Genomic DNA, 18,263 nt, shown 5'->3' on the forward strand with positions numbered 1-18,263 from the left:
AGAGAACTGGGATATTTTTGCCTGGCACCCTTCAGACATGCCAGGAATCCCACGCAGGCTGGCCGAACACAGCTTAAATATCCTAAAAGGATTCAAACCTGTCAAACAAGCCCTTCGGCGTTTTTCCGAACCCAAGAGACAGGCTATGGGAGAGGAGCTAGCCAAGCTATAGGAGGCCGGATTCATTAGAGACATAAAACATCCGGACTGGCTAGCAAACCTGGTGATGGTACCAAAGAAGGACAAATCCTGGCGCCTGTGTGTCAATTTTAAAGACCTTAACAAGGCTTGCCCAAAGGATCCCTTCCCCCTTCCCCGTATCGATCAAATTATTGATGCCACCGCAGGGCACGATTCGTTGTGTTTCCTCGATGCATACTCCGGTTACCATCAAATCAAGATGGCAGAATCAGACCAAGCTGCAACAGCATTCATCACACCATACGGCCCATTCTGCTTCAACACAATGCCCTTTGGGCTGAAAAATGCCGGCGCAACATATCAGCGCATGATCCAGACATGTCTGGCAAACCAGATCGGCAAAACAGTGGAGGCGTATGTGGATGATGTGATCGTCAAATCAAGACATGTCGAATCCCTAGTAAACGACCTGAGGCTTACATTCGATAACCTCCGGCAATATGACATCAAGCTCAACCCAGAAAAATGCGTCTTCGGCGTTCCAGCTGGAAAGCTCTTGGGCTTCATTGTATCCGATAGAGGAATCGAAGCAAACCCAGCCAAGATCCGAGCTTTCTCACAATTGGATGTCCCAAAGGACCTCAAACAAATACAAAAATTAACTAGATGCGTGGCGGCTTTAAGCCGCTTCATCTCCCACTTGGGAGAAAAGGCACTACCCCTCTATCGCCTCCTTCGGTGCACCGAACACTTCGAGTGGACGGATGCCACCACGGCCGGACTTGACGAAATAAAAGCCATATTGGCAGCAAACCCAGTCCTGGCCGCGCCGAACACCGGCGAACCAATGTTATTGTACATTGCAGCAACACATCAAGTTGTCAGTGCAGTACTCGTTGTCGAGCGGGAAATGGATGGACACAAATTCCCCTTTCAAAGGCCGGTCTACTACATGTCCACTGTCCTCACTCCATGCAAATCATGGTACCCGCATTATCAAAAGATTGCATACGCAGTATTCATGGCATCCTAGAAGCTACGACACTACTTTCAAGAGTGTTCCATAACAGTAGCCTCGGAAGTACCACTCAACGATATTATCAACAACCACGATGCAACAGGCCGGATTGCAAAATGGGCCATCGAGCTTCTCCTGTTCGATATAACCTATAAGCCACGGCGAGCTATTAAATCGCAAGTTTTGGCCGACTTCGTCGCACAATGGACGGAGGCCGAGCTCCCTAAAAAGTACGGCACATATTCAAACTGGATTATGCATTTCGACGGCTCCAAAATGTTGGCCGGACTGGGGGCTGGCGTCGTCTTGACGTCCCCCATAGGAGACACAGTCCAATATGTGCTCCAGATCATGTACACGGATTCCCACAATGCAGCCGAATATGAGGCCCTCCTACATGGTCTCCGGATAGCAGTATCCATGGGTATCCAGTGCCTAGAGGTACGCGGGGATTCAAACCTCGCGATATCCCAAATAAATGGAGACTTTGACGCCAAGGACCCAAAAATGGCAGCTAACCGCAACGCCATCCTAAAAATGCCAGCTCGGTTCGAAGGGCTGGAGTTTCACCATATAGCCCGAGAAAACAATCAAGCAGCGGACGTCCTGGCACGCATTGGAGCAAAACGCGACGCAGTCCCCCCCAACATCTTTTTGGAAAGATTTTTCAAGCCATCCGTAGCATGGGAGGGGGAACCAGCAAATAACAGCCCGGACCCAGCCGCACCACTCGACGCCGAACAATCTGACACAATTGGAGGCTCTGCCAATGAAATTACACCTTCAGCCCACGTAATAATGGCAGTTATCGCCCCGTGGACACAACCACTCCTAGCCTACCTTACTAGGCAGGAACTCCCGGAGGACCAAAACGAGGCCCGTTGCATAGTGCGGCGATCTAAAGCCTATAGAGTCCACGAGGGAGAGCTTTATAAGAAAAGCACTACCGGAGTCCTTCAAAGGTGCATCTCCGAAGAGGAAGGGTGGAACCTTCTGGCTGAAATTCATGCCGGACTCGGTGGTCACCACGCCGCTGCTCGGTCCCTTGTTAGCAAGGCTTTCCGTACAGGCTTTTATTGGCCGACGGCCCGGGCAGACGCTCAGGACCTAGTCCAACGATGCGCTGGTTGCCAACTTTTTGCAAACCAAAGCCATATGCCACCTACCGCACTCCAAACTATACCCATCACCTGGCCTTTTGCGGTCTGGGGGCTTGACATGGTCGAACCCCTTAAAGGTGGGACCGATAGGAAAAAATACTTACTGGTCATGGTGGATAAGTTCACCAAATGGATAGAAGCCAAGCCTGTTAAAACGGCCGAATCCGGACCTGTGATAGACTTCATATCCGGGGTTGTACACCGTTATGGCGTCCCCCACAGCATCATAACCGATAACGGTACAAACTTTACCGCCGACGAGGTAAAATTCTGGTGCAAAAACATGGGCATCAAGCTCGATTATGCTTCCGTCTATCACCCACAAACCAACGGCCAGGTCGAACGCGCAAATGGTCTTATCATGAGCGGCATTAAACCCAGACTGGTGCGGTCCCTCAAGGAATCTAACACGCACTGGGTAGAGGAGCTCCACTCCGTGCTATGGGGGCTGCGGACCACGCCAAATCGCACCACCGGATACACACCATTTTTTATGGTGTATGGCGCAGAGGCAGTTCTGCCCTGCGACATAATTCATGACTCACCTAGAGTGCGCATGTATGAAGAAAGAGAAGCCGAGCTCGATCGGCAGTACAACTTGGACGCCCTGGAGGAGGAGTGTGACATGGCAAAAGCCCGTTCCGCATTTTATCAACAGCAGGCCCGAAGATATCAAAACAGAGAAGTACGGCCAAAAATTACAATGTTGGCGAACTAGTTCTACGCCTGCCGGATAAAAAAAGGACAAACTCAAGCCCAAATGGGAAGGTCCATTCATAATCGACCAAGTCCTGACTGGCGGGGCGTACCGCCTGCGAGATGCGTCGGATAACCGACTCGAGCCGAACCCGTGGAACGCCACCCGCCTCCGAAGATTCTATGCCTAGCGCCGGACTCTGTGTCCGTCTCCTTCCTCTGTCCATTTTTTGCATTTTTCTGTCTTACATTTCTCCTTCCCCTCTTTTCTTTTATAGCCCTTAAAGGCTCATCTAGTGACGCGCCACTCGTGCTCATTAAACCTGGGGGCTTCTTTAACAGAAGCTTATTTATATGGGCTTCATGCCCAACACATGCGTCAAACTTTCGCATGTACCTTTTTCTTCACCATTATATGCATTGATATGACTTAAGTTTTGGCCAAGCTGGGTTGCCTAGCTCATGTGCTTAACCCTACATTCTCGATTGTTCGGCTAGGCGGTAAAGGGAGCACCTCTGCGATTGTTACTGCCGGGTCAGCCGGATTTGTACCTCAGACTGGGTGAAGCCGAAAGCTAGCGTTCTTAAGGGAATATTCGGTCGGTGAGATAAAAGATGATCTTTTTACCCATTTTATGCGCCCCCAGATGCTTTTTTCTGCGTCTTTTTACGCAGTCCGGACATGCACTTTAGGGCATGCCTCCCAGCGAAAGGAACCCCTAACGGAACTATTCTCTCTGGAAGATGTTTCTTACTAACCATGTAATATAACATAACTAGTTGGGCACTTGTCTGATAAAGCACTAATGACCCCTACGCCTGGTCTCCACGCATACCATGGTTCTTATATAACCGCTACGGTATTCGGACACACTCTGGACCGTCAGGTCCCGAGGTTGAAGCGAAAAGGTCGGCAACGACAAACGATCTACAATCCGGCTAGAAGGCATTACACATGTCAATTCAAAATTACATAGTCATTCTGACTGATTGTATTCCTCTTCTATACCATCTAACAGGCTGTCTAATTTACAATCCTGCTGGGAATACTTCGCGGCCAACTCTACTTGGCCGTATACTAAGCTCACACGGATCTCCTTCCCGTCAGGCCCCACTGGTCCGACCTCGGCCATGTGGTTCGGGTCAGACTTCGTAAAACGGGTCTTCACCATGGCCCAGGCTTCCCTAGCGCCTTGTCGGCAGGCCGATATCTTCCACAACCAGAAGCGCCGCCGAGCTCCCTTCAGCTTCTCCACAAGCTCTCCAAGGCCCTCGGGCATGGAGTGGGCAGGCCATAAGGCTTGGGCAACACATCGCATCGCCTGCCGAATTCGCTCGTGCAGTTGCATGAGTTCGGGAAGAAGGTCACCCTTAGAACCGGGCATCTCCTCTGCAGGACGACCTGTGAGCATACCTACAGACATTACTCTGTTAGTCGACTTCCTCGTCGAACTCTTTTTTTCAAAAGTTCGTTCAAGCACTTACTAAAAATGCCGCGTCGAAGCCGCTGATTCTCCTTCGTGGAGTCCGACAGCTGGCCACGAACATCTTTAAGTTCGACGTCCAGCTTGGTGTTGGCATCCTGAAGATCATTCCTCTCTCGCCTCACCTTTGTCAACATACTCTCACCGGCCTTTAGCCAGCGTAAGAGTTGTTGCTTGTCCGGATCGAGTCTGGCGCCATCTGCAAAATGATTTGTCAAATTTGCACCCACACCGCACAATACTAATCTTTCAAAGTGTATCTTACCTGAGGGGGTCTCTTTGGGCTCCCCTGCTGCTGCTAGTGCGGCCTCTAGTTGGGCTCCCCTGCTGCGGCTAGTGCGGCCTCTAGTTGGGCCTTGCACTTTTCCAACTCCTGGGACAATACAGTATTCTTCTTTGTAAGAACCTGCATATTAAACGATCCTTAAATCAGTTGCTCTAACTATTTCAAGTCTCAGGGGCTACTGGCATATATATATATATATTTAACCAAAATTTTCTTACCCGTATGTCTTTCACATACTGCTCCGTGGCTCTGGCTAAACCATTTTGAGCGGCACGGAGGTACGCATCTCCCGAATTAAAGGCATCTAAAGCCTCTTGGGAGAAACAAGCGTCGCGTAGAATTGTCCGGCGACACCTGTGGTTCATGGCACTCTCCACTTCTGGCAGACAGCCTGTCCTCATCCTCTGTCGGAGGAGCGTCCGGTGCGCGCCTTGTGCTCGCCTCCGCTTCCTGGCCAGACGTTGGCGCCTGGCTGGTGGAGGCACGATTGGCAACCTCTCCGGATGTAGTCCGGCGAGATCTCTTCGTTCTGAAGATAGCACGAACGTTAATATGCCCTGACAGAATAACACCAGGGAAACAGAGGGTGTGCTACACCTTTGCGCTGGCATCTCAGTCCGGACTGCATTCCTTTTTGTCCCACGGGGCCCTGCGGCCCCTCGTTGGCTAGCCGCCGTAGGTTCGGCCTCCTGCCTCGGAAATCTCCCCTGCAAAACACGGTTGTCGTTAGAAACACCGGAATACGTGAGAGTGGAATCTCTCTCAAGGGAATGAGACTCCGGTTTCTGTCACCTGGGAGGCCGGGATTAACCCTGGGTAATCAGCCGTGATGGCTACCAAGGTATTGTCCTTGCTTAGCTGATAGAACACCCCGTCGATAAGCTCCACCGATATGTCCGGATCCTCTTCGGAGTCCGGATCGAGGGACCGTTCTGGGTCCTCGGGCTGTGGAGGGCGGCTGTTTATATCCTTTACCTCCTGTCGCAGTTCCTGCACTGAAGTCGTTAGACTACATATCTAACCGTGGGAATATAAAACAAACGGGCAAGCACGATTGTTCACTTACCCAACTTGGAGGATCGTACATAGTAAATCCGGCCTGCGGGTTGACGCGGAGGAATTCCTCCTTTTCTCCCTTGTACAAAGAGGATAAGATCTTTTGTAGAGCGGCAGCTGAGGCCGGCCCCTTACGACCGTAACGGGTGGTGTCATCCTCCCCGTTGAAATCCCACATTGGGTGGCCTCTATATTGAAGCGGCTGCACCCCCCGCATAATGCATGCGGCCATGACTCCAATCATGGTTAGTCCGGAATGAGCCAACAGTCTTATCCGGCCCATCAGGTAAAGGACGTCTCTGTTGCTTTCTCTTTGAGAGCTCCGCGCACGCCAGCTCAAGCGTTTCTTCAATGGAGCGCTGTTGAACTCAGGGAGACCGACCCGGATAGGGTCCGGCAGCGGGACGTCATCTATGTAAAACCATTCCGAAGGCCAGTCCTCGGACGCCTTCTTTGGGGTTCCGGATATGTATCCGGTCCCGGCGATGCGCCATACTTCGGCTCCGCCCACTTGGTATATAGACCCCTCTTGAGAACGGGGCACCAGGCAGAATAACCTCTTCCACAGCGCGAAATGAGCCTCAACGCCTAAAAATAGCTCGCAAAGGGCGACGAAACCCGCAATATGCAGTACGGACGCGGGCGTGAGATTGTGCAGCTGGAGGCCGTAGAACTCCAGAAGCCCGCGGAGAAATGGATGAATTGGAAATCTCAGTCCCCTTATTAGATAGGGGACGAGGCACACCCGCTCTCCTTTAGAAGGATTGGGGGTGCTCTCCGCTTGTTTTCCGCCATTGTAGGTGGCGGGACCGGCTCGGACCGGGACCATGTATGCCTGAGGGAGAAATCCCTTGGCCTGAAGCGGCGCTAACTTGCTATGCGGGATGGTGCAACTCTCCCAGTCCCCGGGTTTAGGACCGGAGGGGCGAGGGGAGGAGCTGCGACGGCTGGTCATGTTGGAATGGACCTTTGCTGGAAGCGCTCTGATGATAACTCGCGGAAAGGAGAAGATGTGGTTTGGACCTAAATCCCCATCCCATTAAATAGGCGGCTCGTTTATATGGCTAGGGGTGTAAATGTAAAAACGCCCTGGCTTTTCGCATTTGTTTTACACGTGGAAGACGGCCATTATTGGGCATGGAAGCCGAGGAGCACTACATTACAAGAATCGGACATTATTCCTACAGGTACACAAGATTTGGAGAAGAACCCGCCTTGCAATGCCGAACAATTTGCGTGCCGGACTCGTCGTCATTGAAGCCTGGTTCGGGGGCTACTGAGGGAGTCCTGGATTAGGGGGTGTTCGGGTAGCCGGACTATACCTTCAGCCGGACTCCTGGACTATGAAGATACAAGATTGAAGACTTCGTCCCGTGTCTGGATTCCTTGGCGTGGAAGGCAAGCTTGGCGATGCGGATATTCAAGATCTCCTACCATTGTAACCGACTTTGTGTAACCCTAACCCTATCCGGTATCTATATAAACCGGAGGGTTGTAGTCCGTAGGCAATCAACTCCATACACAACAATCATACCATAGGCTAGCTTTTAGGGTTTAGCCTCCTTGATCTGGTGGTAGATCTACTCTTGTACTACCCATATCATCAATATTAATCAAGCAGGAGTAGGGTATTACCTCCATCGAGAGGGCCCGAACCTGGGTAAAAACATCGTGTCCCTTGTCTCCTGTTACCATCCGGACTTGACGCACAGTTCGGGACCCCCTACCCGAGATCCGCCGGTTTTGACACCGACAGAGAGCCACCACCACCGACAACTCCGAATAGCCAACCACGCGGACCGCCATCTGAAGCCGCTGCTCCGGCATCCACATCCAAGCTAGCACCATCCGTCCACATCAAGGAGTAACAACCTCGGAAGGAGGAAAGAAAGGGGTCTCCTTTGATTCCACACCTGCGTCCCCATCTAGTCCCGGTGGATAGGGGGATGACACAACCCCGTGACTACAGACGGCCGCCACTGACCCCGCTCGCGTGACGCCTCAATCGTGGTCACCAGCACTGATCTGCCCGATAGGATAGCGGAGACCCGACCACCGCACCCGCGAGGAGAGGGATCTCAGCTCGTGGGCACCACAGGGGCCAAGCCCGATCTCACCTACCCGGTGCAACCGCACAGACCCTCCTAGGGTGCCAACCTACGCCGCCCGAGCGCGAGCCCTAGGACAGAGTCACCGCCATCATGCGTGCGGCTACCCGCTCCTCCACCCTATTTGTCCTCTCCTAAGGTGGGTCCATTGGCATTTGCAACATGTCACGTCATCTGTAGCAACAGAAAAGAGTCGGCAACCACCCAACATTGCAACACGGAGCGACTGGTTCCAGCACTGGCACGGCATCTTACAACAGAGAAAAAAGAGCACGTCGACGACTCCCTCCAGCCTTGCAATGTCAACGTCTGTGGCGGCGAACATCACATGAATGGCCGGTGAGCCTGTACCACCAGCGCGGGCCGTGGTGGGTGGTATGCAGCGATCGTCATCCGCACAATAGTGGGGCGGCGAGCTCCACAAACTAATGACTGGAGATAAGCGAGAGAATATGAGTAGGCTCTCGAATGATGCAGCTTGCTGGAGGACGGGCAGTGTGCCAATGTGAGAGACGAGAGCATAGACATGAATTAAGGGAGAAGGCAACTTCAGTCGAGATATTTCGATGTGAGAGTATAAGACTAGGACTAGGAGAGAAAAAGGGCGTGGGGCCCCAAGGGAAAATGTTTATCACACTTCCAAATAGGGCCCTATATATATGGATAGAGGTAGTAGATGGTTTGAAGATAAAAAAAATATTTTTTCATACTAGTAAAAAAAATGAAGTTTACTGGACGGTGCCATTGGCCGGGCTCATATAGGGCCCTTTCATACGTTTGCCGACAATCCTTGGCTTAAGGCGCTTGATAGGAGGACTCGTTCGAACATGTATGCGACAGATAGCATCATAGCAAGATCAAACCGGACGACAAAGTCTGTTTAGATAGGATCCGTCGAGTCGATCACTTCAAAATTGAGTTGTTGTTTATCACAAGATTTTTCGTTGAAAGATAGATAGAGCAGGGAAGCGCTCCATCTAGCTACCTACGCAAGCACCTCATCACCGACCCCGCGGCTGGCCGATCGAGCAAGCACGGGCGCGCATGGAGATGGAGGACGGCAGGGACGTGGCGAGGGAGCCAGACCACGGCGGTACCATCAGCCGCGGCGTTGTCTGGCTGGCCGCCTTCACCGGCGCCGTCTGTGTGGTCATGGGCGTGATGTATGGGCTGGCTTTCTGCTGCAGCAGTAGCTGCTGGTGCCAAGGGGTCCCGTGGTTCGTCCTCGTAGTGTTCGGCGCGGTCGTGGCCACCGGGTGCGGCATCTGGGCCATCCTCGCCCTCCGCTTGTGCTGCGGTTGATGGCGGTCCGGCTGCCTCGAGAGGCGCCATGACGGTGTGCTCCAGTCCATGCTTAGTTGGTCCATTCATTAGAGCTAGCTTGTGTCGCATCCATGCACGTATTCGTTAGTTACATCATTGTGTACGTGATCACGTGACCTGTATAATTCTATCGCACTTCAATTTCTTGTTGGGAATATTTTGCAGTTCAAACCGTTACTCTAGGTATGATATGTTCTCACAATTGACTTCGTGTTGACGATTGATTCAATACTAAATCTCACTTTTCTCTTACCATTAAATATTAGGCCAGTACTAGGCGCCGGCCGGCCATATCTTTCGCCCAGCCGCGCGCTAGCCCTCAGATTGGTCCCCACATAGCCGTCAGATGGGCTTTCTTCCGCATCATCTCTCTCGCCCCCTGCGTAAAAATCTGAGAAGAAAACTCTGGAGACATGGGGGCTGCCCCTCGTCCATGTTGGACAGCGCGCATCCTCGCTGTCGACCGTCACAGCTGACACTCGCCCCTCGCCGGTGCTACCCTCCCTCCCTCCCTTGCCCCTGCAGAGTTAATGGAGACGATAATTGGTTCGAAGCCAACAACCATGGTAACAAAATTCTGCTTTGGTTCCAGCAAAACCAAAAACGATGGAAGCAAAATTGTAAAATTCGGCGATGTTCCAGCAAACTGAAAACAGCGGTGGTAGCAAAAATTGAATTTTGTTCCAGCAAACAAAAACGTCATTTCTAGCATAAACTACAAAAATTGGGCGTTAGTAAGGCAAAAACAAAAATGCCCGTTGTAGCATAAAATGCAGCTGGTTCCAGCAAACCAAATCGCTGGTGGTAGCAAAATTGCAAAAAAAATGGCATTGGTTCCAGCAAAACCCAAACGGCGGTGATAGCAAAAATTTGTGTTGGTTACAACAAACCTAAAAACAGTGATAGCAAAAATATAAAATTGGTCCAAACCAAAACATTGGTTCCAGCGGTGATACAGCAACGTCACACACCATTCTCAATAGCCCACCCAGCCTTGCAGCACCGAGCAACTGGTAGCAGCACCGAGCAAATGATAGCAGCAAAGAGAAAAGAGCACACAACACGTAGCAGTTTCGGCGAGGTATGCGGCAAGGAACAACACATGGATGGCATGGCAGGCCGGCCTACAACGCTGGCTGACTTGCATGAGCCACCTTCATCCTCGCAGCAGTGGGGTGGCGAGCTTTGAGGACCTATGATTGAAGAGAAGCCAGAGAACATGAGGAGGCTCCCGAAAGATTTATGTCCAAGGACGGACAATGTGTAAGAGACATGAGAGCATAAGGACAGATTAACTGAGAAAACAACTTCAATCGAGATATTTTGAGGTGAGAGGATAACGGTAGGGAAGAAAAGGCGGCGTGTGGGCCCCAAGGAGGCACAGCAATCAACTGAATCAAACAACTTTCCAAAAAAAAATCATTATGATAGTTCATACGGTTAAGTGTATGTGCATGTGTATGAGCGTTTGCGTCTGTACTGTGTTAAGAAAAGATAAAAAGTATTTCGTAAGTTCTGTAAAAGATAAAAAAAAACGTTTATTGGACGGTGCTAGTGGCTGGCCCATATAAGGCCTTTCATATGTTTATGGATAAACGACAACCCTTCGCTTAAGTCGCTGGATAGGAGGATTGGTTGAACATGTATGCTAGTACATAGCAAGATCCTATCTAAATTACCAAAACCACTAGTTGAGGAGTACTCGTTGTAAAGATCACTCCAACTTTCCTGGTTGCGACAAGTGGCGCACATGCAACGCGCCCCTTGTCGTAACCTGGGAGTTTTCCCTTTTTTCCTAGATCCGTTATTCAAAACATTTTATCTCTCAAACCGTGCGTCCAAATCTCGAACCGCTTTCACCATTGGATTCCTCGCTTCGAGATCTTCAAAACTAGATCCACGTTGATAGGTTTTGACGAACTTTTTTTCATGTAAAAAACCGGACGGAAAAACTGAAACAGGAGCACGGGTTTTTTCCCTTTTCGAAAGAGGCACGCCCGTGCCTCTCATGAAATCTCAACCGTGCCTCTCGTGGAAGCAAAATCATGACTCTCGCGGAAGGAAAAAAATGCATTTTTTCTGTTTCCAAGGAGGCACGGTCGTGACTCTTGTGAAAGCACAACCGTGCCTGTTGCGGGAGCAAAACCGTGACTCTCGCGAAAGAAAAAAAACCGAAAACGCATATTTTTCCCTTTCCGAAAGGTACGGCCATGACTCTCACGAAAGCACAACCGTGCCTCTCGCCAAAGCAAAACCGTGACTCGCAAAAAAAACACGTTTTTTCATTTCCGAGAGGCATGGCCGTGACTCTCGCTAAAGCACAATCATGCCTCTCGCGGAAGTAAAACCGTGACTCTCGCGAAAGGAAAAAAATAGAAAACGCGTTTTCTTCGTTTCCGAGAGGCACGACCGTGACTCTCGCTAAAGCACACCCGTGCCTCTCGCGGAAGCAAAACCGTGACTCTCGCGAAAGGAAAAAGAACGCATTTTTTGACGCAAATTTTTTTAAAATTTTTTTATCGAAAAGCTAAGGAAGACCGGTGGAAAACCAAAACGTCAAAAAAAACAGGAAAATACAAGGCCGAAAACGCATGCGAAAAAATAAAAAAAAAACAAAATCCGAAGGAAGCACCCAGAGCGCGACACGTGGCAAACGGCTGAGAGCGCGACAAGTGGCGCTGATCGTTGCGAGGCCCCGAAGGAGCGCTCGTTAACTAGTTGGTTTCATAAATTACTACATGATGCAAGGTGATAGGAGGTCAGGTTAGATACGACCCACGGAATCACTTCAAAATTAAGTTGTAATTACAGATTTTCCGTTTTAAGTTGAATAGATAGGCCGTGAAGCACTAGCTTATTAGGTAGGGGTAAAGCTACGTAACGCAAGCACGTCATCACCGCCCTGCTATCGATCAAGCATGGAGCTGGAGGACGGCCGCGGCGTGGCGACGGAGCCAGACCGCGGCAATACATTCAGCCGCAGCGTGGGCTGGCTAATGGCCTTCACCGGCGCCACGTCTGTGGTTGTCGCCGTCGGGGGCGCGCTGCTCGCCTGCTGCACCCACCAGCGGCATAATAGCTGTCGGTGTGAAGGGTTCCCATGGGTTGTCGCCGTGGAGCTTGGGTCGTTCCTGGTCATCGGGTTCGCCATCTGGGCCTGCCTCGCGCTCCGCTTCTGCTGCTGCTGCTGGCGGTCCGGCTGCCTCGACGAGCGGCCCGACGGCGTGATGGATGCTGTTTAGGTTTTTTTTGTAGATGATGATATTTAGTTAGTTCGTTAATTAGAGCTATTATTATACATTATTGTGTGCGTAATCACGTGAATTATATATTTATTGCATATCGAAATCTCATAGACAAATATTTTACAGCTCAAACAGTCGCTCTAGTTATGATATACTTTCATCATTTATTTCGTGTTCATGATTGATTCGAAACAAATTTTACTAGAATTACGTCCTGAGAGATCTTCTCTCATAGTTAAACCTCCTTGAATGCATTTTCTTGGAGCTGGCTCAACAGTTAGGGTCCGTGGTGGTGATGCCATAGTGGCATTGGATCAATTTTTTTATTTTGCATGGCAACTTGTTTGGGGGCAAGTATGGTGCTGAGTTCATTAGGGTCACAACAAAAGAGTTTCGATAGTTGCTTTTGCCGGCATGTATTAACCAGCATCGTCGTTGGACCACCCTGGGATTTTGCAGCCCACAACCTACATATCAATTGAGTGCAGCTTACCCGTCGTCTCCAAATCTTGTTTCGTATTGCAAGCTAAGAGAAGAATTTGACTTTGGATGGTGTCCAAACCTTTCAGATGGTCTTATTCATGGTGGTCGATGTGGGACCTAAGAATTGAACCTTCTAAGCTGAGGACGACGAGTACCCTCAATCCGCTTCAAATTTCCAAACGATGTTGTAGTCGATGTCCATTTGAGGTTGAAACTGCTCCAGGTAAACCCACGGGTCAGCCTTATGACCCCATCCCAAGTCGTTCCCTATCCTTTGACTGATCGAAGTGGTCACTAGCAATCGTTCCCGATTACCACACAGCGGTCGATCGGCCTTCCTCGTGGGATCCTTTTGCCATTCCCGAGTGATCAAACAAGAGCTCATCAACTGAATGACACGGGCAGATTGCAACGTGCAACAGGCGTGCCCAGTCGTTTTTTAAGGAACCGGAGCCATGGAGGTAGAGACATGCGGCAGGCTCCGTCAATCAAAGCCGTGGTAAGTTAGTTCCATTTTCCCAATGCTTGTAAGTGGTAGTCATGCTGATCTTTTATTGTGGGCTCGCCCAACTGAGAACTGATTTTTTTTTATTATTCTACGATTGTTGTAACGTGGAGAGGTTAGAAGATCGGTCATTTTGCATCTCCTTTTCTAAAAGATGAATGAAAGAAAGTTGATGTGCCATTTTTCATCTCCTTTCCCTATGCTCAGGGCCTGCGACAGAAAATATAATTGATGGGGAGCATGGCAAATCGATTTTTTTTTGTGGAAAATTATGTTGTCCTGAGGATGCCAGACTTTTGACCAGGAATTGCCATACTTGTTAACTGATATTGTCAACCTCACGACAACATGCTTTGCTATCTTGGACGTTGGTTTTGCCACGCTAAAGAAATCCGACGTTTGATTTGTAGCGGGATCCATAATTGATACTTCCGCGGTCATGAGAAGGCATTATCCAGAGAAATAAAGGGCGCTGTTTTGTATGCAAAATTTCCAGACTTGACTGTTTATATTTTATTGAAACATAGTACAAATGCAAATGTTCATATACACGCATGCATACTCACCCTTACGAATATACGCATGCACATCTATCCCTATAAGCACTTTCGAGAGGCTGAGCCGGCAAATCTTATGATTGATGAAGTTGTCGCAGGCGCATCGTACTTCACGACATATCATACCACTGAATTTTAATGTAATACTTTTTTAGTGGCATGCTATGTTTATGGGATATGATTTTTACTTGGATGACCCAAGACTTAAAAACATGGCTATGCCACTGGTACCATGGGTCTTTTTGTTTTTCCAATCATTGTGGAGTCGGGGCTGCAATAGATGTCTAGGTGGTGACACTAACATGCAAATTGTTGTTCATTATGAGAGGCTTTTAAATTTTTTTGGGGCATGCACGGGCTGGGGGCGCCCACGCATGTGGCCACCTAGTTACTTCAAGATTTGTGCATTCGTTTATGCCATTAGCCTTTAATTAATGTACTCGGGTCCATGCATGTCAGCTTTTGGCAAAGTTGCGTGTATCATCCTCCCACCTCTCACGCCTATTTCATCTTCAAATTTTGTATCTTTTGAACCCAAATTCTAAATTATGTTTCTTTTGCCTATTCATGTTTGTCGCAGCGTGTAATCTCAAATAAAAGGCCAATTTTGAATACATTTTGACAATTTCTTAAAATTTTACCAAAATTCAAATATTAAAACGTGATAGTTGTAAATTCAAATATTAAAATGTCTCATCTCTTTACTTTTAGGGTTCATGGTTTAGGGCTTAGGGCTTTGAGGTCAGGGCATATGATTTAGGGGCTTAGGGTTTAGGGTTTAAGTTTTAGTTCTTGGAACTTGCTGAATTTAATATTTGTTCCTTCAAGTTTTAGTATTTAAGCTTGATAAAGTTTTACAAATCTGTCAAAACGTATTCAAAGTGGGCTTTTTCATAACCTTTGTCACAAGGGCATGCATACCATCTTGGCGAGCTTCACCCGCAGCTTGTACAGCTGGTTTCCACTCCGAGCCACATGCGCGATGAGCTTGATGCATTTGTCCCGTACACGAAGGAGGCCACCATGGATCGAAAGCTCGCACCCAACCTCGTCTAGCTGACCCACAGAGATGAGTTCATCCGCAGCCTCGGGATGAAGTAGACGAATGTGAGGATGCGGTAATGCCCCTCCCGAGCGACAAAGAGCACGGTGTGGCGCCCTTGGATCCAGATGGTGGAGCCATCGCCAAACCATACATGGCTCATGCTCCCTGGGTACATCTTAGAGAAGGCCTCATGGTCGTCGGTCATGTGGTTTGACGCACATGTGTCAATGTACCACGGGTCATCGCGCCGCGCGCTTTGGGCATCACCTTTTCGTGGCTATGATCAACACTAGAAGAGACAATGTGTGCCATCAGGAGGCCCGGTTACTCCTCCTCATCCATGCACACCATGTTTGCCTCATCGTGAATCCTCATACGGCAGTCCCGTGCCCAGTGCCCGTTCTTATAGCAGTAATGCCACTTGTCGTTACAAGAAGCAGCGAACACGCCTTTGCAGGGTGCACCGCCGCCCTGCCCTTCTGGCACCTGCGCCGCCACAACCATCGATTCATCCATCATCGTTTTCCCTGGGGTTTACGGGGTTGCTGGAGAGTGCCGAAGCTTGAATGGTTGAACCCTCGACGTGCTGCCATTGTTTCTGGTGGGAACACCACTACTCCTCGGTGAGGAGGAACCATGTGCCACCAGCGTTTTCAACTTCAACGAGACGATCCTGGACGATGAGAAGATGGCAGGTGAGCTCCTCGAGAGAAAAAGTGTTCAGTTCGAGGAGGGTTTCTATGTCGATGGCCACCTCAGAGTACCTCTTTGGGACAAGGCGCAAGACTTTCTTGTCAATCCTCTTGTCATCGATTGTGTCGCCAAGGGTACGCAAGTTGTTGACGAGTCCGGTGAAACACATGCCAAACGCGTCGATGGACCCACCGTCTTTGAAAGAGAGGTCCTCGAACCCTTTCCGGAGCCTCTGAGCCGTGGACTCGCGCATGCTGCGCCCACCCGCATGGTGCGGATGAGCTCTCGGGCTTCCTTCGCCGTCTTCTTGACGATGATCACGTCAATCATGTCCGGCGGCAAGCCCATGAGGATCATTGCCATGGTGTACTTAATTATCATCACGCAAGGTGACCGTGTCCTTCCCCTCGACGACGTCCTAGAGCGTCGCTGCCAGCATCTGCGCCTGCATGACCGGCGCCGACTGTCCATAACTAATGGTTTTAAGCATGGGAGCTGGCCCTGTGCTGTCGGGCTTGCGCACGAAACGCTCTTGGATGACCCGCTCATGCACGATGATCTCGCGCCTGCTGCACCGCGTCAGACTCCTGCCGCTCCACGACGCTGGAGGAGTGAGGGAGCGGTCATCCGCGCGTCCACCATGGGCGCGGGACGGAGTCCAGTGGACCGGCCATGGTCCCTGGAGGAACCCACTCTGATGCCAGTAGTTCGGCAGCTCCAGCGAGCTCCGAATTCCGGCGAGGGTCACACGCACGCACGCAAACGCGAGAGAGTTTGTGCCGCTTGAAACTTGCAGCGTTTTGATCAAGCTGCTGCTCTTCTTTTTCCTTATATATATATATATATATATATATATATATATATATATATATATATATATATATATATATATATATATATATATATAATAATAAAGCACGGATTGACTCTGTGGGTTCACCGTCACAATGCGTTTCTTTTCGTAAATTTACGCTTTTATTTCTTTTCAACACATGCATAATTTTTCCAAAATCCAAAGTTGTACTAATCTATCATATTTTTAGCCTTTTGTACGTTCTTGTACTTAATTGGGTCGGGCCTTCTTTCCCTAAAAGAAACAGGAGCATGATGCGAGTTGCCTCACGAGAGACGAGACTCGGTCTCCCTCCTCTTCTTTTATCGATCCTACTTCCTCTCTATTATAAGCAGGCCCACCTCCATCAAAAAACACAGGAGGTCGATCCGCTGCCGCAGCAGACACGGTCTCCTTCCTCTTCACCTTCCATGCCTTCCCTAAAACCTTCCAATAAATACACTGATCCCGATCTCACGGGCACTTCATCAAGGACAAGGGAGCCCTCCTTGGACGAACATCACCTCACGCACGTGCTTGCACAAACAAACAATTGATTTCAGCAGCCGGTTGTGGTAGGTCAACCTGACCTTGGGCGCCACCTCTGTCGACCTATTCGGCGACCGGCCGGAGTTTTGCTTCGTCGAGTTGCCGAGCGAAAGCATGGTGCCTGCACCTGCGCGCACGGCGTACAGGCGATGGACTACTCAGAGAGGACGAGGGCTAGGTGCTGTTCATGCGGGAGGGCCAACCATCGGCCCAATCTTGAGCACGATCTCTATGCTTTCATGACGTTCAGAGCCATACCTCACATGAAGTTGTTCGGTCTCACCCCGTACAACCTCGGGCAGCACCAGGATCTGGCCAGTGGCGTTCTGTGCAGCTGCCAGGCGAGAGGGTTGCTTGCCTCCCAGAGAGGCCACCTGTCGTGGTTCTAGGTTTGACATCAATGTAGGGAGGTAGGTACGGAGAGACAAGATCTTAGCTATGGAGTAGTTGTAAGCACACGAGGTTTACGAGTTCAGGCCCTTCTCGAAGAAAGTAATAGCCCTACGTCTCGAAGCCCGGAGGCGGTCGACTGGATTATGTGTGTACGAATTACAGGGGTGCGAACCCTTTACACTGAGGAGGGGGGTGGCTTATATAGAGTTCGCCGGACCCCTCCGGCCCTCAGTTATGCAGGGTTTTAAATACATTAAGGTCGGGCGTTACTGGTAACGCCCCTAATAAAGTGCTATGATGACCATAAAAGCTACTTAATGACCGACAGTTAGCGTGCGGAGTGACCTTAGGTCTCCTGGCCGTCGAGTGGTTGGATCTTGGTCGAGCGATTGCTTCTTGGTCGAGTGTCTTCGAGTCTGTCGAGTCGAACACCTCCAAGTCGATTGAAAGGTGATTTCTTCTAGAGATGTCCTTGGGTAGGGCAGTTGGGACAGGTCCATGACCCTACCCGAATGGATCGAGGTTTGAGTGGGGAAGGAGTTGAGAACTTCTCCGACTCATTTTTCATGCCATGAGCATATCTTGTTTCGGATCTTCCGTCTGACAAGTTGTTCTGCTGCCCGCAGATTTCGCGGGATTCGAATTTTGGGAAGCGCGCGGGACGGGGGAGGCCGCAATAATCGGATGGG

This window comes from Triticum dicoccoides, chromosome 3A, assembly GCF_002162155.2.
Source record: "Triticum dicoccoides isolate Atlit2015 ecotype Zavitan chromosome 3A, WEW_v2.0, whole genome shotgun sequence".
NCBI classification, from domain to species: domain Eukaryota; kingdom Viridiplantae; phylum Streptophyta; class Magnoliopsida; order Poales; family Poaceae; genus Triticum; species Triticum dicoccoides.